This window comes from Octopus bimaculoides, chromosome 21 (assembly GCF_046866305.1).
Source record: "Octopus bimaculoides isolate indiv1 chromosome 21, ASM4686630v1, whole genome shotgun sequence".
Taxonomy (NCBI): Eukaryota; Metazoa; Mollusca; class Cephalopoda; order Octopoda; family Octopodidae; genus Octopus; species Octopus bimaculoides.
The window spans coordinates 13430349-13454348 of record NC_142948.1 but is presented as its reverse complement, the minus strand read 5'-3'; the positions used below and the strand labels follow the sequence as shown (position 1 = coordinate 13454348).

General features: G+C 35.7%; 1 long non-coding RNA gene across 4 annotated transcripts in view; it reads left to right on the top strand.

Annotated features, from left to right (window-relative positions):
• Nucleotides 1-24000, top strand: part of LOC149131495 (uncharacterized) — a 656010-nt gene that overhangs the window by 99910 nt on the left and 532100 nt on the right. For all 4 annotated transcript variants that reach the window (XR_016237749.1, XR_016237747.1, XR_016237750.1 and 1 more), the window contains exons 2-3: nucleotides 12612-13710; nucleotides 20211-23759. This is a non-coding gene — a long non-coding RNA (uncharacterized LOC149131495). The remainder of the gene's footprint in view (nucleotides 1-12611; nucleotides 13711-20210; nucleotides 23760-24000) is intronic.

Genomic DNA, 24000 nt, shown 5'->3' with positions numbered 1-24000 from the left:
TGTTTTATGCTTCACACAAATCATGAAGTCTACATGAAGCAGGCCTTGTCTCTATAAATCAAAAGCAGAGTAAATATACAAAGCAAATTTATACAGAATCAGATTAAATATATATGTGAGTGTACCAAATATTGATACACGAGAATATGTATCAGTGTGTATGTTGTGTTTGCCAGACCTTGATTCCGCAAAAGTATGATCAAAAGTGCTGGAACTCTGACCAGCAGCCTATTTCTTTTTAATTGTTTTCCCAATCTTTTCATGCGTTTGGGTCGTTAGACCGCAGTATCACTGGGCCTCCGAATCGCCTTACAGGAGTTAGTCTCAGAACTCGACAAGCTAGGCTTTCACTCTGAGAGTTATTTGTTCTATAGTTATTTTTTTGTTGAACCGCTAAAACGTGGGGGCGTAAACAAACCAGCACGCGATGCCAAGCGATTCTGGGGAATAAATACAGATACACAGACACATATTCGTATATAGATATATGTGTGTGTGTATCTACGGGTATGACGGGCTTCAACACAGTTTCTCTCTTACAAAATTCTCTTACAAATTGATCGTACTACGGCTGTGGTAGAAGACACTTGCTCAATATGCCGTGGGAATGGACACGAAATCCAATGGCTGCAAAGCAAGCTTCTTAACTACACAGCAATGCCTGAGCATAGTGAGAAAGAAAAAATGGTTTCAGATTTTGGTACAAGGCCAGCAATTTCGATGGAGGGGATTAAGACAATTACATCGACCGCAGTAGTCAACTGGTACTTATGTTATATACCTGGAAATGACAGTTCGATTGGACCTCGGCGGAATTTGAACTCAAAATGTCAAGACGAACGAAATACCGCTGAGCATGTCTCCCGGCGGGTTAACGAAACTGCCAGCTCACTGCCTTAATGATAATAATAATAATAATAATCTCTTCTACTAAAGGCACAAGGCTAACAAATCCGAGGGAGAGATACGCAGATTCAATCGAACCCAGTGCGTAACTGCTACTTAATTTATCGACCCCGAAAGGATGAAAGGCAAACTCGATTCCGGTGGAATTTGGACTCAGAACGTAAAGACGGACGAAATGCCGTTAAGCATTTTGTCCGGCGTGCTACCGATTTGAAGAGGTCGCCGCCTTCATAATAATAATAATCCATTCTACTGAAGACACAAGGCCTGAAATTTGCGGGGAGAGGACCATTCGATTACATCGTCTTTAGTGTTTCACTGGTACATAATTTATCGACTGCGAAAGGATGAAAGATAAAGTCAAATCGGCAGAATTTGAACGCCAGAACGTAAAGACGGACGAAATACTCCGAAGTATTTTGGCCGGCGTGTTAACGATTCTACCAGCGCACCGTCTTAATAATAATAATAATAATAATAATAATAATAATAATAACCCTTTCTATTATAGGCACAAGGCCTGAAATTTGTGGCGAGGGGACTAGTCGATTGAATCGACACCAGTACTTGAATGGTATTTATTTTATCGGTCTCGAAAGGATGAAAGGCAAAATCGACGTCCCAGCGCGCATAAAGTAGAGTGCATTTCGGATATGATGATACTGGAATCACACGTTCTTGTTTGCTGTAGAATAATTAGGAGGCTTCGCTGATATATCTTAGAGGCCGTACAACTGCCTATTATCCTTCCTGGCTTTGCATGCAGGAATATTGCGCTTAGTGTTTGTAAAACTACACGGGAGGTTACACACGCACTCACACAAACATAGAAATATATTTGTATATATTACTTATATTAGCCCACTAGGGCTAATATATGCCAAATATAACAATATTGCATATAATATGTTAGAATAACATATGTAATATATACAATTATGCATGTAATATATATTTTCTATGTACCATAATAATGCAATTCATAAAATATTAATATATGTAATGCGACCGGATTGTGGTGTCTCCCACTACAGTTGTCAATGTGTACTTTCTTGCCTCAAACAGAGATTTTGTTGTTAGAAAAATTTGGTTGTTACTTCTGATAGATTGAGCGACAATTTTGAGTGTCTCTGAATGGTTTCCCCTATTTAAGTTGTGTACGGAAATAAAGACGGCGGCTCCCATAAACAGAAGCCATTCATTTTCTTTCTTATCGGCTCATCAGAATAAGTTTCTTATCCCGTCTAGTCCGTAGTCCGTTATATATATATATATATATATATATATATATATATATATATATATATTACATAACCTAAACCTCCACACTGACTCATTTCACAAGCTCCACATAATAAAACAACGGCTATCTAGTCCAACGAAAATGCTTTTTCTTGTATTTGTTGCTCCATTCTCCAAGTAAATACATAAACTACGGTTTAAGCAACATATTACCTGCCTCTAGACGCCCTCTTCCCAAGACGGTACCCATACAGGTGATCCCCAGGAGTGCCTCCGGATTTAAACATCCCCTAGTTGCTTGGATGCTTCAGACTACCCCTGAAGGATCGAGGCAAACCTACCACTTACCTATATATATATATATATATTAGAATGGTTTATAAATAAGGGAGACGAATTATTGCTACTTCATTGCAAAGCCTGTCTTATGGTATTCGTTACAGTCCTCTGAGTTCGAATGCCGCCAATGTAAACAGTATCTCTTATGATTCAGTGTCTACAAAAAATGATTATTTTCATTAGCGACGATTCCTCACTTTTTCGCTCTGTTTACGCTTTTTTTTAAAATTTGGTGTATTTGAAAGGAACTGATTAGTGTCCTATCTATCTATCTATCTATCTATCTATCTATCTATCTATCTATATAATTATTATTATAAGATCTGGTAATTAGTCATATATTAATATATTAATTAATATCGATTAATTATCAGGGGGCCAGCACATTTAAAGAATCAAAGAGATTCAGAAATATTATCTGCAATCTCAGGGGATTAAGGTACATTTTAAAAGTATCTGTGTGTGTGTGTTTGTGTGTGCATATCTTTAGACTTTTAGACTTTAGTCAATTTAGTATTGCTGCTGCGGTCAAGGTAGGGCACTACCTTTAGGTATTTAGTCGAACAAATGTACCCAGGACTAATTTCCATATCTGGTACTCGGTTTGTAGGTTTCTTTGACTAGACACCTGCGTTACGAGGATATCAATAAACCAGTTCTCAAGCGATGATTTCGGGAGCAAAACAACCACGAACACACACATACAGTGGATTTTGGCAGAATTTAAACTCTCACCGAAAACAGTCGGAATAAATTCTGGAAGATATTTTTTCGACGTTGCTGCGTTCATAAGCATTATGAAACAAAAATCGTGGGGAAATATCTCACGATTACGTTCGTCTTAGTACTTCACTGGTGCTTGATTCTATTGACCACAGAAGGATAAAAAGCAAAGTTGACTTCGATGGTATTTGAACGCAGAACGTAAAATCCTGTAAGGATTCTGTCTGACGCTTGAAATATTTTCCCAATCCAACTCTCTTATACAATCTGCCGTATTCATTCCTACACGCGCACTCATACACACACAGCTAACGAAAATATCTAAAATTAACCAATGATAGGGACGTAGAGAGTAGTTGATGACGTACTGAAGAACGTCAAAAGTTTTAATGATTTGAAAATTACAACTTGCCTTAAGCGATCGCCACCGGTCCCAAAAGCAAAATAAAATACTGGCAGTAATTTTTCGCGATTAGTTTGCAGGTAAAATTTTTAAGAAACTAAGAATCAGAACAAATTGTCTCATCATTTCTCAATAGGAAAACATATGCGCCTTTAAGAAAGGAGGGCAACTGGGGACGTATTTGGATCTTGTTAGTCTTTATCATCCACGGCAATAGTCTTCTGTGGAGGCGCGTGGCCTAGTGGTTAGGGTGTCAGCACCATGATCGCAAGATTGTGGTTTCGATTCCTGAACCGGGCGACCCGCTGTGTTCTTGAGCAAAACAGTTCGTTTCACGTTGCTCCAGTCGTCTCAGCTGGCAAAAATGAGTAATGCTGCGATGGACTGGCGTCCCGTCCAGCTGGGGAACACATACGCCATTGAAACCGGGAAACCGGGCCCATGAGCCTGGCTAGGCTTTAAAAGGGCGCATTTATTTTATAATAGTCTTCTGAAGACGACTTCAAGATGTTGGCTAAATTTGTAAAATAAAAAAAAAAGAAAAGGAGTTGGCTAAACCAGTATAATTTCCATAATTATTATATGCCAGCTAAGGGAAATAACTCCGAGAGTTTGATAATAGGGTTATTCGATAGGGCACAGATTGACGTACTTGAAATACTTAAAATGGTTTGAAATTTGAAACTATGTTGAGGAAACCTGAATAGAATAGAAGTGAATCATCACCTTCGAACTAATAGATACAGTTCTACATTAATTGTCCCAAATTGCTCACTTGAAATTTGTGTGAAATATGTGTTGTGAGATTTTATAGAAGAAAAGAGTGGGGCAGGGACACGCTTAGAGGGAGATTAATGCATTAACACGGTTGTATGAATTAAAAGTTAATTCTGCCAAAAAATGGATTCGGTTTCGATCCTCCTTTGCGGCAAATTGTGCAAGCACTTCTTGCAACTTCCTCGGACAGACCCGTGGTTTGCATATAAATTTGTTATACGGAATCCATATAGGAGTGCGTTGTGAGTATGTGTGTGGATACACCTTATACATTTTACTTCTTTCTGTCATGAAGAATGTTTAGTCGCGTGAATCGACCCCGAATACTTACTTATTTTAAGCCTGGTACTCGTTCTATCGGTTTTTTTTTTGCTAAACGGTAAGATACAGGGACGTAATCACGCTAACAACGGTCCTCAAGCGGTAGTGTGGAACAAACAGAGGCACAAAGACACACATATGCAAACAAACTAGCACACACACACACACACACACACACACACACGCACACATATAAAATAGGGTTCTTCCAATTTCCGGTCACCATATCCATTCACAAGGTTCTGGTCATCCTAAGGTTATAGTTGAAGACACTTGCCCAAGGTGCTACGCAATGGGACCGATCACGGAACTACGCGGTTGGGAAGCAAGCTTCTTACCACAGAGCCACACTTGCTTGTGTGTGTGTGTGTGTGTGTGTGTGTGTGTGTGTGTGTGATTGTATATATATGTGTGCGTATGTAAATTCATATTCATGCATTAATCTGCTAAACAAGCACAATATTTGAAAAATACGCATTATTGGAATTGCTTTCATAATTTATTCTAGAACAATTCAGAGAGAATGGTATTTATCATTTTAGTCGATCAATATAAACGTATTCTCCGTAATCTGAAGCAAATTTAAAAGTGCCAATAGAAGGAACCCTCTGCCGTTGAAACTGTAACGTCTGAAACTGGCACTCCGTCGGTTACGACGACGAATGTGCCAGTTGATCCGATCAACGGAACAGCCCGCTGGAGAAAATAACGTGTAAGTAGATGAGCACTCCACAGGCATGCGTACGCTTAACGTAGTTCTCCAGGAGAACCAGAGTCACACGGAATGTAACAAAGCTGGCCCATTGAAATCCATGTACAACTCATCTTTGCTAACAGAGTGGACTGCAGCAACATAAGATAAAACGTTATATTCAAGGACAATATGTAACCCAGGGTATCGAACTCACGACTTTACAACCATGAGCCGTTTACTCTAACCACTAAGCGATGCACCTTCCCATTACAACTTCTAACGTTTAATAAAAATACACAGACACATTCGCACAATCTCTGCGTGCGCGCGCGTGTATATATATATATATATATATATATATATATGTCAATGTGTGTATATAAATGTGTATGTGCGCGTATGCATACATACATGTGTGTGTATGTGTGCCTGCATGCATATAAACATGTATGTGTGTACGTGTGACTACATCGATATTTAAGTTGACAGCGGTTGGAGACGGTGTCTTTTCTTTTGATGGCTGTTTGCAATGCAATGATTGTAGCAAGTAAAAGAGTATGTCAATGTATGTAGCACTGTATGTTTAATACTTCTGTTTGTATAATTGCCAGAAATTGGGGTGTATATTCTTCGTTGCTTATGTGAGTTAAACTAAGTGTACATACTAATGATTATAAACATGTCCATTGGCCTTCTGTCTTTGTCATTTTGTGTGTGTGTGTAAGCATTTATTTGTATGTATGCTTACACACACACACACACATATTATATAAACGTACTCATATATACACACACATCGTTTATTTGTGACCTTTTCAACTAAATCATTGTCTTTCTCTCACAATCTTTGTTTATATTTTCTTCTCCCTCCGTTTTCTCCTGCTCCACTCCTCCCTCGTTCGCCATCGCCCTTCCGTTCTCTCCTCCTCCTCTCTCTCTCTCCTCCTCCTCTCTCTCTCTCCTCCTCCTCTCTCTCTCTCCTCCTCCTCTCTCTCTCTCCTCCTCCTCTCTCTCTCTCCTCCTCCTCTATCTCTCTCTCCTCCTCCTCTATCTCTCTCTCCTTCTCTCTCTCTCCTTCTCTCTCTCTCCTTCTCTCTCTCTCCTTCTCTCTCTCTCCTTCTCTCTCTCTCCTTCTCTCTCTCTCCTTCTCTCTCTCTCCTCCTCCCTCTCAATCCCTCCCCCCTTCCCCCCCTCCGTCATTTTTTGTGCTGTTCCTTCGTGCTTCTCCTTCTGCCTTTTTATCATTCATTCCAAGCGAGATTTCTTGCGTTTAGTTACTGCCTTCATTAACGCACCATTCTGTTATCTCTTGCTTTCTCTTTCACTTTCTTCATATCCTCTGTTAATTCAAGCCGTGTGTAACACCACCTCGTCTCTTTCTACTATATTTCTCATTCATAATATCTCTTCTCTCACTCAGTCGCTCTGTTTTCTTTGAACTCTTCATCCTTTCTGTCTATTTTACCCGCTCTCATCCACTCGTTCACAAATCCAGTTGTCCATTCGATCTCATGTTCCCACGTATTCACCCGGCCGATTAATCATTCACTCAACTATCACCATAAACTCTCATTCATTTACTATCACTTCAGCATACGCTCACATTCATACGTATGCGCATATATATAGGCCCACACATTTTTCACACTCGCACACGTACTCGCCCATTCATTCACTCTCCTTGTCAAATCGTGTTGCACTCACCTGGTCAAATATTCACTCATTCGAATTAGCCGAACGATGAAAAGAGAAATGCCGCGAAGAAAAGTAACATAACAAAAATAATAACCTAGTGTTGCCTTCTGCATAAAGAACATGCAGTTAAGTGAGGGAGCATCATAGTATAGTCAGCAAATAAAGGGAGATCGTTGTTAGTTAATTAAAATTGCTCACCTAATGAAGAAAATAATCGTTAGCTCTAATGATTAATAATAATTAAAGTTAATGATTTTTGTATTTTTGACGGATGAAAGGGAATACCCAACCCAGCGAAATTTGAACCCGTCAAATTAGAGGAGAATGATGCTACGAAATAGTGTTTGTGATTCAGTCTAGTGTTGGAAACTTCCTGATCGTTATTGTCACTTCGATCCCTGCTGAGTAAGATACCGGATTATTGATTGCTTCTTCAGACACAACTTTTATTTCGAAAGATTTTTTTCCTTTTTTTTTTTTGTATTAAACTCCTGCATTTCCTTTAATCGACCAGACCGTTCATCAAAAGCGCTCTAGCAATGACTGTCCCGTCATTGTTTTTAACTTTGTTATGTTGGCAAAATGGTTAAGAAAGTGACTTTACATTCGCGAGTTCTCGGATTCGATCGACAGTCCCCTCATTGTTTTCCTTGTTTATCTGATGTTAGCAGAATGTTTAAGAAGCTAATTTCACAATCAAGAGGTCCAGGGTTCAATCGACAGTTCCGCTGTTGATTTTTGTTTTTATCTCATATTGGCACAATGGTTAAGAATCTCGTTTTATATTGACGTGATCCGGGGTTCTATGACATCTTTTGCTTACTTCGGTAAAGCAAAACAGAGTGGGCAGACACTCTTTATAATCCCGTAAAAGTCATTGTACACGGCCATAAACCGGCAATTTCACACTGTGTCCTTTATCATGTTGATTCCTCTAAGGATTACGTTATGGTTACACGTGCCAGCAGCATACTTCGTCGCTTAAACATTAACCCTTTACCTACCAGTGATCTCATATGAGATCACTTAAAAATTAGAAATTTCGTAATTATCTGTCAATATTTACACATATCTAACCTTTTTGCTATATCTACTAGATATATTTTTCTGATGGAGGCTCAATGGCCCAGTGGTTAGGGCAGCGGACTCGGGTCGTAAGATCGCGGTTTCGATTCCCAGACCAGGCGTTGTCAGTGTTTATTGAGCGAAAACACCTAAAGCTCCACGAGGCTACGGCAGGGGATGGTGGCGAAACCTGCTGTACTCTTTCACCACAACTCTCTCTCACTCATTCTTCCTGTTTCTGTTGTACCTGTAATTCAAAGGGTCAGCCTTGTCACACTGTGTCACGCTGAATATCCCCGAGAACTACGTTAAGGGTACACGTGTCTGTGGAGTGCTCAGCCACTTGCACGTTAATTTCACGAGCAGGCTGTTCCGTTGATCGGATCAGCTGGAACCCTCGACGTCGTAAGCGACGGAGTGCCAACAACAACAACAATTTCTCTGATATTCAAATGAGGTTTGCGAATTTTTCACTCAAAATTTCGTTTAATTCTATTTAAAATGTTATTTTGATCATTCCAGCGTGTTTCTAAGGCTGTTTTATGCTAGAAATCAAAGTTTCATAAAAGAAATTCTAGTTAATATAATTATGGGAGGTAATGGGTTAATACAAAAACATATACTTCATTTGATCGAATAACTGAATACTCAGTCGAAACCGACGGAGATCCATTCTACTCTTAAGTGCTATGTATTTTAAGACTACGGCTTTGATTCACAAGAAATTCAGCTGATATTGCTATCGGAATGTGTAAGCAAATAGAGGAAATCATGTTGACTTGGAAACGATTAATTTAGAATCTGGCCATTTAATGGTCGGTTTAATTGATCTCATTTCCTAGGGATTTAAATATAATTTGTAAATTATTGGTTGACAAAACATCCCTCACGCGTGTTCCAAATATAAAGATATCCACTAGGATTTATGAATCCAATTACAAGAGTCATTAGATTTTCCTTTTTTTTTTCTTTTTTTCTTTGTGGAACATGTAGACATTCGCAGACCGGAGTAGAGTTATAAAACATGAAAATGGCGACATAAAGGAAACTGTAAGTTGGTCGAAAGCTTATCTTGCGTATAAATATTATTTTCAGGAAATGAATATTTCCATGTTACATGTTTAGACTAACAAGTCACGCAAGCATATGGTTACGGAATTCGCGAGTCTTTTATGGAAGAAACTCTGTAATTATTCAATTATTGTCGTTTACTTAGCGTGATGCTATGTATGAATATATCTCACTACATAATTACTTATTTTAAGTTACATTATATCTGTTTATATATATAGGTAGCTCAACGTAATTCTTTGTCATTTTTGTTATACCGTAAATATTTTAAGTGATAATTTGGGCTTCTATAAGCAGAAGTAATGCGTTGGATTGTATCTTGGATTTCAGTACCTCTAGGACAGTTGAATCAATCGTCTCCGGTTAACTAACCGAAACAAAATATTCGATTTTCATACACCAGTAAAGTCATCAATGGTGTTTTTGATTGGGACGATTTTAAACTGGATGTGAATGTAATTCGAGTAGGAATTGAAATCACATTGACACGTCGATTGACCAGCAGTTTATCTCTGGCTGTAATATGATCGCGACTGAAACAAAGTATCGTCTTATTTTAGAGGTTTCCTTAAGACGGTGAACTCATAGAACCGTTAACATGCAGAACAGAATACTGAGCGGTGTTTCATCTATCTTCGTGTTTTGAGGTCAAGTTCCATCAAGGTCAATCTTTCATTTCTTCATTTCGGAGTCAATAAAATAAGTACCAGTGAAGTACTGGGGATCGATGTAATCCACTTTCATTTCCAGTCAGAAACTACTGATCCAATGTCAAAATTTGAAACTATTATTTCGGAGATTTGAAACATCGGACTCTATCTATACTGGGGCGCGCCGTCAACAGTTACGGTTTATCAAACCCAGAATTTTTTCTTGAAACATTCACTCACTCTCTTCCTTAATGTTGCTTTCCTCCACCCACATCATCACTCTCACTCGACCTGATAGGACTCCATTTTATTTATATATCTTTACTCCACACAAGCCCTCACTCTCCTTCAGTTTAATAGATCTCTCTTTTAAAGTATTATTTTTCACTCCACTCACTTCTTAAAATTTCATGGAGTGTAAAAGACCACTTTTCTAAAAACATTCATTTATTATTATTATTTTATTTTTTGGCATAAGGACAGCAATTTTGAGGGAAAGGGCAAGCCGATTTTATGGATCCCTTCCCCCCCCCCCAACACTAGGTGGGTGTTTTATTTCAGCGATCCCGAAAGGATAAAATGTAAATTTGACTTTGCTGGAATTTGAACTCACCGCAAGGCATTTTGTCCGATATGCTAACGATTTTGCTTGCTTGCCGCTGTGTCTTATGCTATTAATATTCTTCCCTGAATAAGCACAAGTCCTGAAATTTGGGGAGGAGGATAATTGATTACATCGACCTCCACTGTTTCACTGATACTTAATTTCATCGACTCCGAAAGGATTTTATCAAAAAGAGCCGATAACATTAGTAGGCAAGGGCTAGCTGGTCTATTAGTCATAGACTTTTTACTGTTCAGAAATTCTGGTCTTCTTTTATTCATTTGCTGACCGTTTCTAATTTGGGCACAAAGCCAGTAATTTTTTGTGTTGGGTGGGAACACGTTGATTACATCACGTGATTTGTACTTATTTTATCGACCTCTGAAAAATGATCTCAGTCGGTTTCAGTGCAATGTGAACTAGAAATGCTGATAAATATCTTGTCCGGCTCACGAACGAGTCTGCTCCCTCGTCGCCATATTTGCTGGCAGTTAATGTCACTCTTTTACATTGGTACACATACACTTATTTATTTTTCAAAATTGTGTTACACATTGAACAATGGCCACGCTGGGGCATCGCCTTGAAGGATTTTATTCGAAAGAAATTGTCTATAGAATGTATTTCTGTCGGTCTCTTTTGCTGACCCTCTAAGTTACAAGAACATAAAGATACCAACACTTGTTGTCAATTAGTTTTGGGGAGACAAGTTCAAACGCAAAAGTATACATACACATATATAAATACTGATGACAGAATTCTTAACAGATTCTACCAGCTAAATTCGCACACAAGGCACTGAACCTCTCGGGCCGGTAAGACACTTTCCTTCAGGCGTTGCGTAGTAAGGTTGAACCCGAAATTACGTGGTTAAAAATTGACCTTCATTGAGGCACTCCTGACTCATAAGTTTCCTTTTATCTCATCACCTGGCTTTGTCCACCAGCATTCCTTTCAGCCGGCCAATGGGTGCCCTAGATCACAAACTCGCGTACCAGTATGACAAGTCTCATTTCCTCAGTTTGACTTAATCTAGCTCTTTGTCTTCCTCTTTTTAAGAAGGGATAGATTTTATAAGTCGGGATATTGGCCAGTCTGTCAACTGAACAAGTAGAACCTGTGTTTTCTCGAAACCTCATCTTTTTTTTTTCAACCACTCACTGACCACTGATTATTTCAAATCTTGAAAAAGGCCAACAGTTTTGAGAGTGAGGGGGCAAGTCGATTACGTCGATTACGTCGACCCTGGTACTTGACTGGTTCGTATGTTATTGATCTCTGAAAAAAAAAAAAAAAAGACAGAGTCCACCTCAGTAGAATTTGAACTCAGAATGTCAAGAACAAGAAAATATGTAGCTATTTTTGGACGATACGCTAACGATTCTACCACGTCCCGATGTTTGCTGACTATTAATGGTGCTTTTTTTTTGCTTTTTTAATTTTCTCACTGATTAATCACACACACACATACAGATGTGCCGCTCATTTATTTATTTTTCCTTGGTTTCTTTCATTGGACTGTGGCCATGTTGGGGCACTGACTCGAAATGTTTATTCTAACTAATCGTATCCTTTGTTTAATCGCTAAGTCTGATGCTGAAGCTATCGGTTGTTTTGTCAAACCGCTAAGTTACTGGAGGATAAGTAAACCAGCAACAGTTGGTGGAGGAAGAAACAACACACACACACACACACATATATATAGGTTATTTCATCATTTTTTTCTCTCACGGTTTAAAAATTTTTTTTTTATTTACATTCTTCATTTTTTCAGCCCGCATCCCTTTCTGTCAAAGAGCATAGGCTCGAAACCTCAATGACTTTTCCATTGTTCCCTCATCTGCCTTCATCTTTTCCTTTTTGAAAATTTAAACTATATACATTATATATATATATATATATATATATATATATATATATATATATATATATATATGCTATACAGTTGAAGGCGCCTGTACATGACGCCGCGCAGTGGGTCTGTAACCCAAAATTATATGGTTACGAAGTGTGCTTCTCTGTTTATATAAAATGGATGGGTTATATTTATTTATTTTTAATAAAAAAAAAAAAAAAAGAAATACTTGAATCGATATTAATAGATTTTCATTTATTTTTCAGGTCAGCTAGTCCAGTCCGTTTGAAGAAAGAGAGGAATGAGTATATAGAAGAAGGAAGAAATAAAGAAACGAACGAAAAAAAATCCAGTCCGATCTTACCACTTTAAACAAATCTTATAAACATACACACACCCACCAAGAAGTATAATAAAATAAAAGCAGCAAGATAATTACAAATTACAGAGCATACATATATATATATATATATATATATATATATATGAGTGTGTGTGTAAGCTGACGACGAAAGAAGAGGAACAGAAAGAACATTTACAACAAACTTATATCAATTTCGTAGACATCCACTGTCATGTTGAAGATTGCCTCACTTTAAACCTCACTATACTCCTCACTGACACTCCTTAAATAACGGGAAATTTAAATAATTAATTAAGCGGCATACTAATAAAGTTTCCATTATTATACTACATTGTACTACCGATCATCAGTTTGGGTATTTCAGTTGAGTTTGGCACTCGTGTGTTCTTGTAGTTGCAGCTGCGTGTGTTGTATGCGAACGCGTGATCTTCACCTCTGCGTGTGTGAACAGACGTGTGTGTGTTCTGTTGTGCTGTGTGTATATTATATTTCAGTGAGGATTTAATATATATGTAGATGCATATATATCTATATAAGTTAGTGAGGTTTAACTAACAGTTATTTTCAAGTGAGTGTATTATTTGTAAACTTTTTTTATATCCAAACTTTTTTTAATTTAACAAAAAAAAAAAAAATACAAAAAATATTCTGAGCATTTTTTATACCATTGATTTTATTAATACCAATTGTTATTTTAAAAATATAAAAACAATCATTTAAAAAAAATTGAAAAAAATTTGAATTAACAAAAAAAAATATAAAAAAAAAATAGTGAACAAATTTAACAAAGTTGAACATAAAAAAGGAAGAAAGGATTGTGAACAGAAAAAGAAAAGAAAAACAAGAAGTTTTATGTAAATAATAATTTGCCTTCATTTCTTTCGCTTTTGAGTGTGAAATTTTCCGAAATCAACTTCCGTTTCTATATGTGACTGAGCGAACGTTATAGCGAAAAGAAAGTTCCGCAACAGAAGACCAGCGTCGATTAAGTATTTCCAAAGGTAACTATTAATATCTTTACTACTACTACTTCTACTACTACTACTACTAAATAATAACAATGATAATAATCTTGACAATAATAAACTTAGAGAAGAAACTAACAATAGATGCTAACTTTTTATATTTTTTATACACATATTACTTAACAATTTCTTTTGAAACTACATCTACATTAGCTGCTTGTGAGAGCGAGGAATTGTTAGAATAAAGATGGGACTAGGATGCAAGGAAATTGAAGTAGAAATAGGATTCAAGCGTTCAATAATTTATGGAACTAAACGTTTTTTAAAGTGTCAAGCATATTAACGATAAAACAAAAGGATAATCAGTAACAAATTATATATATATGTGTGTGTGTGTGTGTGTGTGTGTGTGTGTGTGTGTGTGTGTGTGTGTGTGTGTGTGTGTGTAGTGAATGTGAACGTTTAGCATTAAAATGAAATATTTAATTTTCAAACGAATGTGTTTCTAATTAGAAAAAAAAAACAATATAAATCAGAACAACAGAAATATAATAACAACAATAAAAACGACCGGACACGAGTAATTACCTCCAGTCTTCATACATGATATATTTTAAACTAAACTCTCCAACCACATTTTAAGTAGTAAGTGAAAATGGTAGCGGTGTAAAGTGTACTTGGGTCCATAGTTGTTCATATATATATATTTATATGGGGTATGTGCATTTATATGAATATACTTTCCTTTCATTCGATATGGTCTGGTTTAATCTGTCAAAAATGTTATGCAACAGAAGTTTGTAGAGAGAGAAAACCCGAAAAGTCTCGACTATTTTGATGGACAGCCTACAGTAGCAGCAACAGTGTTATCAGCGGCTGCAGTAAGCATCAACAATAACGACGTTAAAAGTTAAGAATAACTGCAGTAATTTCTAATAATTACGAACGTTATCTTTAGCAAGAACTGTTGTAGCAATAATAATAATAATAACAACAAGAACACTCAGAGAGCGCAAACCTCCGCCAAATTAACCCCAACATCCTCTCAACGATTAGCCGGATATGATTTTTAAAATGAGGATATCGGAAATAAACTCCACTGTTCTCACAAACGAGAATATTAAAAATGAGCTCGACCACTCTCAAAAATTTAAAAGAAAAAGAAAACAGGAAAAATAATCCAGAATCCTTGTCCGGTACCGGATTGATCCCCAAATCGTACCAGTCATGAGGCCAAACATCTCTGAAAGTTTTATCCGAATCCATTCAGCATTTCTTGAGATATTTTGTCCACGGATAAACAAACAAACAAACACGGTTGGAAAGAATGCCTTCCGTAACGCAGTGCTAATAACATTAACACCAGCGATAATTACATGGTGTTTACAATAGGTTTGCAAGTAATAAAGAGGAACGCAAAGGAAAGGAAATAAGGACTTAGATTTTGGTGGGACCTTAGAGAGACACAAAGAAGATAGACGATGAAAAAAGACAGGTGCATCAGAGGCGAGACGAGGAAGAAGTACAAAGCCAAGGAAGAAAAACAAAGGGGAAAAAATGAATGATGCAGACGATAATGTAGAAAATGTAGTAAAAAGCTAGAAACGTTAAGTACAACGACGATACAAGAAGGGTTAAGGGAAGCTAACGATTCCAACGTACCCTAGATAGTGTGGGTTACAACTAGTATCAGCTAGAATAACAATAGTAACGAGGGATGGGGAATACACGGAAGAAATAAGTAGAAGCTAGAACAATAGCTGTACTACCATCATTGTGGTCATAAACAACATTAATAATTACGAAAATAGTGTAGCAAGGATTATAATAAGCACAGAAAATGAAAAAAAAGAAAGAAGCATGAACTACAATAGATTAATAAAAAATTCTTACAAGGAGAAATTGAACAGACGATAGAAGGGGAAACAGTAGTAGCAACAACAATAACGTTTAAACCGGCAAGAAAAATTACTGAAGAGATAAAAGAGAGAGTAATCTAGAGATATTTCTATACTTACCCAACGTTAAAATAATATAAAACAAAAATCTAACGTCAAAAAACAACCGCATCATCAATAGTTATAAGTAGGCATAGAAATAACAAGCACGAACGCCACAACTTCAACAATAGATTCAGTGATAACAGACAGACATACACACAAGTTCACATGGGAACAAAATACCCGCATCAATCTCCATAAACAACAACAACAACAGTTATAGACTCAACAACTGTAGTGACATCAGCAAGAACAACATCAACACATCAGCAGCACTCCACCCCGCTTTATAATATCAACAGCAACTACAGCAGCAACAAGAATAGCAACAGTAGCGCCAATACAATCACTTGTACCCTACTACTACTACTGCTGCCAATGCTGCTTCTACTGCTGCTACAACGACGGCGGCTACGATCGCCATCGCCAGCAGCAGCGCGAGAATCTTCGGTTAAACCTAACGCAAGAACTAAAAAAATAAAGAAAACTACTACTACAACTATTACTATACTACTACTACTACTACTAGCGGTGTTTACGAGAGTAGAGAGAGCGAGCGAATGACTGACAATGTAGTTTTCTGCTGCACACACATTTGTAATGTTGTTTATCAGCTAAAAAAAAATACTAAACAAAACAAAAACGCAACGAAAGAGACCTCTTAGGACGAATTAAAATTAAACCAATGTTGTTGTATATGCACTTATATACACATCTTTCTATCTTTTATATATATATATATATATATATATATATATATATATATATATATATATATATATATCGAGTTCCAGAATACGCTGTGTAATAAAAATAAGTCTCAGAGGGGAACGTGTGTTGATTTCCTAGTAAATTATACACATATATAGATAGAACTATGTATGTAGGCATGTCTGTATGTGTGAGTGGCTGTATGAGGATTAGTTATAAGAATTTTGTGATCTAATAGAAAACTAATACTTATTTTAATATATATATATATATATATATATATATAAATGTGGTATTCAGATGGAGACAATATATTCAATAATATAATAATAATAGCCGGAATTCTTACCAAAATCATACATGCATGCATACACACACACACACACACACACACACACACACACACACACACACACACACACACACATGTATATATATACACGCACACACAAATATGTATATACATAAATATATATACATAAGTATGTATATATATATATATATATATACATGTATGCATGTATATGTATATACATATATATATATGTATATATATATGCATGTTGGTATATATATATATACATATGTATGTAAATATGTATGTATGTGTATGTATATATATATATATATATATACATATATATATATATATATTATGTGTATATATATGTGTGTATATATGTGTATGCATATATATATGTATGTGTATGTATCTATATATATGTATATATATATATGTATATATGTGTGTATATATGTGTATGCATATATATATATATATATGTATGTGTATGTATCTATATATATGTATATATATATTTGTATATATGTGTATATATATATATATATATATATATACATAAATATATATAATTACAAATTACGCCCATCCATACATTCACACAGATACATACACACACACCCGCACTTGTAAAGAAATGGAATTACATAAGTTTTATAATATTTTACTAATAATCGTACTGGTTTGCATGCGGACACACAAACACATAGAGGGAAACTATACAGATATAATGTTTGTGTGTATGTAAGTAGGCGTAACATCTAATCACTTACAATATTAAAAGTTTAAATCTACATCTACTGCTTATATTCTACTACTTGGGTATCTATCTAGTTAATCGAATATCGACATCTAAATACGACTATAGATTTATGATAGATCCTCCCTCACATGCATTTGTGATCATTGAGAGACAAGCATTTATATGTCTGTCAATTTACTGAAAACTTATACATTTTTAATAAAGAGTCATAAAATATGCGATTGGTGCGTGTCATTTAAGCATAGCTTTAGCCTCGATACATTTAAAGTAGCTGATCGTTTACAAGTTTAAGTGACATATCTATAAATATATACATGAACTCTTAATTAATCTTAATGCCTTCCCGTGTAATTACGACAAATAATAATAATAATAATAATAGTAATCCTTTCTACTGGAGGCACAAAGGTCTCAGATATGTGGGGTGTGTGGACTTGTCGATTATATCGACCCCAGTACTTGCCTGGTACTTAATTTATCGACCTCCGAAAGAATGAAAGGCAAAGTCGACCTCGACGGAATTTCAACTCAGAACATAATGACGGACGAAATGCCGCTAAGCACTTTGACCGGCATGTTCCGTATCAGTCTGCTCGCCGCCAATAATAATAATAATAATAATCTGATTAGATGATATAAACAATATTTACAAAAAAGTCTGATAAATGTTAAATATTCCTCTATATATATATATACACGTTTGAAAATTATTTGTCATAATAATAATATTAGCAGTATATTATTAATAGTAATTAATAAGATTGGACATACGTTAGTATTTGGTAATTATATTACTTATTGTTTTAGGAATATAAAAGCATTATTTTGGTAAAATATTTTGGGGATATAAAAGTAAACAGACAGAGGCAAAAGACCAAAAATCTAAGTAGCGCAACAGGTAAATAATACAGCAACAAGTGGAAATCCTTGCCCGTGTCACTCACTCATTCCTTTAAGCAACTCATTCATTCATCATTCATTTTCTCCGTCCTCTCAATACTCTTTCTCTCCTGTTGAATATATTCAACCTCACTAACGCACACTTATACACAAACATACACGGACCATATACATACATACACTCACTGCATCAACTAATTTTATACGAACTTCTTAGCTGCCCCTTATTATATGTCGCTCTCTTTCTCACCATCATTTTCTCCTTCTTTCTCACTCACTCATTCACTCAATCGCTCACACAGTCTCTCTCTTTCTTTCTCTATCTTTCTCCCCGTTTAATAAACTCCTCTCTTTCGCCCGCTGCACGCAACTGAAATCTCCACCTCTTCATTTGCTTCGACTCTTAGATTATTTTTATTATTTAAAAAAATTTTTTTTTTTTGCAAACTTCAAATAGCAGTAGCAGCAGCTGCAACAACAACAACAATTACGACAACACCAACAACAACAACAACAACAACACGGACAAAAATTATTATAGCAGCATTAATATAAAAATCGCTAGCGAAACCACTTTTAGAAACGAAACCAAAAAATCCAAATTTAAATATAAGTAAAACAAACCAAAAAAAAAAAAAAAAACAGCACCGCAATTCTACTACTACTACTACTACTACTACTACTACTACTACAAGAGCCCGTTTTGGTGTTTGTTATATTTATTATTGTCATTATCATTGTTATTATTATTGTTATTATTATTGTTATTATTATTATTGTTATTATTACTATTTTCGCTATTATTGTTATTGGTGTTCTTAATCTTTGCAAAGAGGTCTCGAAGGCTTTTGTTTACTTTTGCTTTCGTTCTTCACTTCTGCATGAATATATATATATGTATATACTTCAACAATTTTCCACTTTTTCTACGAGCCTTTATTCCTTGCTTCCTACCTAACTCGCTTCAGCTACTTCGTCTCTGTTTTCTATCTGTCTGTCTATATCACTGCCTGTTTCACTATTTATCTATCTATCTATCTATCTATCTATCTATCTGTCCATCCCTGTCTATCAATATCTATCTATCTTTCTATCTATCTCTAGCTATATGCCTGTCTATCATTCTTCCGTTCTTTCTTACAGTCTTACCTTCTTCGAGTCTTTTTCTTTCTTTCTTTCCTTCTTGCAATCTTTCTCCGTCTGTATTTCTATTTAGTTACGGTCAACAATGTTGATATTGTTGTAGTTGTTCTTACAACAATTGTTATTGTTTTGCATTTTTTGTTTAGTTTCGTTTTCTTTTTACTTTTTGTTTTCTTTTTGTCCACCTGTTCGTGGTTGTCATTTCGATAATTTTTCCGCATCTCAAATTGTCTCTCTTCGATCTTATTTCGTTCCATAGATCTTTCGAAATCGCGTTTGCGATTTACTTTTATTCCTTGTGTACATTGTATCTTCCCCTTCTTTCACTTTCTCTTTCTCTCTCCCTCTCTCTCTCTCTCTCTCTCTCTCTCTTATTTTCTGTCTGTCTGTCTGTCACTCAGACTCTCTCCCCCTCCCTTCATACATATAGACATCCAGACACACACACACGCACACACTCCCACTCCTTCCAAAGTCTTGTTACATATAATTTTTCTATTCGGTTCTTGCACGCCTCGCTTTGCTACTTCCCTCCTACCCAGCATTACAACAACAAACAAAGAAATTTCATAAAAAAGTAATACAAAACAAAATACCGCACTCACACAGACACACAGACACACACATACATACATATAGGCGCATACATGTACATAAACGTACACAGCTAACGCATACATATTTTCACAGCTCCACCTACCCCTGTTCTTTATTCCAGCCTACCGACGACAACCAAGCCCAACATCACCGTCGCCATCTTTACCACTACCACCACCACCACTACCGTCGTAGCAGCACCAGCAGCCACTGCCGCCTCCGCCAACGCCGTCGTCTCGACTACCAACCAATTCCACCACTACTACCACCACAGCCAATACGCCACTGTCGTCTCTGTCACTACAGCTCGAAAACGCGAAAAACTCCTCACCCCACTCTTTCAATTCCACCGAGACGAAGGGGAAGAAAAAACTCCACCACCACCACCAACAACAACAACAACACTACCACCACCACCACCAACGCCATCGTCGCCAAAGTACACCAACGAACAAACAGCCATCCATCCATCCAAGCATCCATACAGGCAACCAACCAGCCAAGCAAACCGACCAGCCAACTGTACGCCCGCCCGCCCGCCCGACCTACCTACCACCCGCCCATCACACTTTCAGAGCCGCCTGTTGACATAAACGCCCAACCTCGCCTCCTCGCCACACGCACCGACCCAAACTCCACCGCTTCACCCCGCTCGCTTGGCCGCCACTTAACGAAAACAGAATATTTTTCAGTTAACTTCCAAGTTTCATGTAGTCCCCTCCTAGCGAAGCGCATGGTGGTGGAAAAAAACTTTAATAAGTAGCAGCAGCAGGAGAATCTAACGCATTAATCGGAATATATACACACACATACACTGTCTCATACTAATAATATATACACATACAAACACAATAATATACATATACTTACTTACTGAAGGAGAGAGACAAAGAGAGGGAAAGAGTAAGCAACTAATAGGAAGAGATAGAGCTCTAAGTGAAATTTGTAACATATATATACATACATACATATATCTATATAGCTTATATATATATATATATTACTTATAAACGCACCCACCCTTACACAATTACTTGTAGTTTTTTGCTGTCGTCATCTTAGAAGTTGTTGTTATTATTATTAACAACAACAATATTAATAATATATTGATATTACATATAATAATAATAATAATACAATAGCGACGGTGGTGGTGGTGGTGGTGATGATGATGTAGACATTTTTATAGTTATTAACAGGAATATTATATATTTATGTTCGTTTGTTATTACTATTAATATTATTGTTATTATTATTACTATTACTACTACTATTATTATTGTTATTATTATTAGCGGTTTCTTGTGACACAATTTTGTTAAAACAAAACAAATATTAAAAAAAAAATACAAAAACAAAACAAGGCAAGACAAAATACTGCTCTGATCGTTTCACGGTATGGGTAGAAGGTACGTGTATCTAGGAAGAAAGGTAAATAACAAAAACACGAAATACGTCTATCGCTATCATTCCTAGCCCAGCATCCAGTACCACACACACACATATTCCACTAGACGTATTAAGTCTCTTTCTCTCTGTCTCTCTCTTTCTCTCTCTCTCTGTCTGTCTATCAATCTGTCTATCTGTGTATGTATCACAGATTTGCAACGCTCATACATACATAACGCTAACGGGCCTCTCATTCTTTCAATCTTTCTCTCTCTCTCTCTCTCTCCCTTTCTCTCCCCCACTCTGTCTCTCTCTGTGTCTGTTAGTGTCTCTCTAACAGACATAAAACATATATATATATATATATATATATATATATATATATATATATATATGTATATATATATTGGTATTAACAGTCGGAGACAAAACAATACATTTTAAGGAGTACATAATTATTAACAAGGAGTAAATCGTTAATCAGTACCACCAACAGCAGCGGCACCATAGTTCTCTAACTTGGCCCGCCGTTTCTCTTTGATATATTAATCACATACACCTATATATATCTATCTATCTATCTATCTATATAGTTTGTTATACAGGAACGCATACATACATGCATTAAGGAAGTAAGACAACTATATGCATAAACAAAATTCATTTGAATTCACGTATGTATACACGCATTTGGATTAATTTTTAAGCATTCATTTACGCATACAAATTTCTTCTCGAGCAAGAAAAGAAGGATAGCACAAACATAAACAAACAACACTCAAATAAACAAATACATCAATAAACAATAATATTAAAAGCATAATAACAATACTTATTTTTATTACTGTTATTGTTATTACTACTACAATTATCATTACACTCTACATTTTTCCCCACTTTTAATTTCGAATGCCCAGAGAATCTCTTAGTTTTTATTTCAATAGCGAAAGAGTGACCGAAGAAGCCACCAACAGAATTACGTGAGAGCAAAAGACATCATATTCTACCAGTTGTCTCTTCTATCTCCTCCCCCTCTCACCGTTTATACAAACCCATATATATATATTTATATATATATATATATATATATATATATACCTATATATATATGTAAAATTAAAACAAAAGGCTGCAGGAACACTAAAGTAAAAAAAAAAAAAGGAAAAAAGGCGAAGGAAAGGATATTTACGTACATAGAAGAAAAAAAAAACTCAACCGAAGGCTATTTGTTATATTACATCTCATGTTTTTACCAAAATTTTTGTTACAGTCGGAGGATTAAAACGATAACAAGAACAAAAAAAAAATCAATCATGTTCGCCGTTTGAGGAATTCTATCATATTATTATTTGCATTCCTTAACTTTCCATAATGTTATATTTCTGATCACAGATTTATTTCTAGCACCGATTGCAAAGAATTTCTTCCTTTAAATCATATAAGAACTTTGTCAAAAGCAAATTCTTCCATATATATATAAAACGTAAAAATATTATATATATATACGTGTATATATATATATATATAAATCGGTATAACTATATATATATATATATAATTCCCCCACAGGTACATATTGTGTTTTTTAAATGCCGCTTTTATATATAAATTTAAAAAAAAAGAAAAATATGTGAAAACACTTGATGGGGGAATACGGAAGATTTTGAGTGCTTAATTAAACGGAAAAAAAGATAATTATCTAAATTTAATTGAAAAGAAAAAAAAATTATTTTTCCCTTTTTTTATATCAACGTACAGAAACCGACGTAATTGTTACGTTATATAATGATGTATAATGTATATATATATACACACACACAAACATGTAACACACATATGTAATTTGAATACACACACACACGCACGCACCCACTATCGCATACACTAAACTTCAACACGCGTGTCGCCAGCATTTTTCATTCGCATCAAAGTAAAATTTAATTTTAAATAATCATTTCGCAGATATATTTATATACACACGTCTAAAATACTGCTATATATCTGTATGTATATATATTATATTTATTAAATATATATAGACAGATATAGTAGCTGCTTCAGCTAAGTTTTTTTTTCACACACATATATATATATATTCATACATATATATTAACCAAAGAAAAAAAAACCAAAAGCTGAGAGCAAATTTTAAGCCGGGAGTACGATTTCAATATGGATTTGGTAAAAGGATTTCAAGCGGTGAAGAAAATGTGGTTCTGTATACTGCTGTTGGTGGCAACATCACAAAGCACCAAGGCATTGCCCGCGACCATTCGAGTCGGTAAGTACAGAATTTTCTTTGATATTTTATTCATATGTATTTAAAATTTTCTTTCTAGTATATTTTTTTTTGTGTCGTATTCTTCATCATATTGGGATCGAGATATTCCCCTGCTGTTTTTGACAATGTCCTATTCATTCCTGTATATACCGCTCAACAAACGTATCTTATGTGTGTGTGTGTGCGCGTGTCTGTGTCTGTCCGTGTATATATATATCTATATATATATATATAAGTATTT